The sequence below is a fragment of the Otolemur garnettii genome, unplaced genomic scaffold (genome assembly GCF_000181295.1).
Source record: "Otolemur garnettii isolate 467f Iridium unplaced genomic scaffold, OtoGar3 scaffold00085, whole genome shotgun sequence".
NCBI lineage: Eukaryota > Metazoa > Chordata > Mammalia > Primates > Galagidae > Otolemur > Otolemur garnettii.
The window spans coordinates 8,265,808-8,266,698 of record NW_003852480.1 but is presented as its reverse complement, the minus strand read 5'-3'; the positions used below and the strand labels follow the sequence as shown (position 1 = coordinate 8,266,698).

The 891-nt window shown below is 34.3% G+C and overlaps 1 protein-coding gene across 1 annotated transcript in view; it reads left to right on the top strand.

Annotated features, from left to right (window-relative positions):
• The window catches only part of LOC100944423 (E3 ubiquitin-protein ligase MARCH1), an 851,823-nt gene that overhangs the window by 9,227 nt on the left and 841,705 nt on the right, over nucleotides 1–891 (top strand). The gene's annotated exons all lie outside the window — the stretch shown is intronic.

Here is an 891-nt window from a genome sequence, read left to right as displayed (position 1 = left end):
CTCTCATTTTTTATTGTGGTGACAATTGGTAGATTATGGACTCTGAGCTCACATGCCTACCACTCCTTCATGGGCTCTTAGTCACTCAGCAGCCCTGCACATGACTTTGATGATGTGTACTTCATCGTGTGGGTGCTGGGAGACCATGCCTTACGAGCCAGATATTTTTGTGTTGGTTGATCCGTGATGCCAGAAAATGATCATAATTTACTCAGGAAAATTTTTGTTGTATAAGGAAACATTATTTGAAAAATAAGATAATTGCATATTATCAGTATATGAATTATGTACAGTATAAACATTCAATCTGATATCCAAGATCCCGTTACAGTAGGATAATAAATGCAATGCAAAATAAAATGATAAAGGCAGCTTTTTGGATAGCTGTGAAACTATGAGGTGAAGATATGTTTATTGTAAAAAAAATTAAACGATATAGAAATAGGAAGACTGAAAGTGAATTCTCCCCCAATTCCCTCCTAACTCAAAAATATTGAATTCCTTTCTGAGATGTACCCAAAATATAGATCTTATGATCATTCATTTCATATATATTTATATATATTCAAATATAACATTTTAATAAATGGGTTTTGTGCTGTGCCCTATCTTTTTACAATCTTTCCTGGATATCTTTTTCATGTCAATTCAGTCAACTTACTCTAGAGTATTATATTTCTGGAGGTGTTCAGCAATTTTACTTTTAAAAATCTCTTTGTATGTGGCATAAAAGGACGTATATTTATAGGCGTGTCATTGGTATTAATTTAAAAATTCTAAATAATCATTAATTAGGTTTTTTAGCTGGGCATGGTGGCTCATGCCTGCAATCCTAGCACTCGGGGAAGCTGAGGCAGGTGGATCACTTGAGCTCAGGAGTTTGAGACCAAC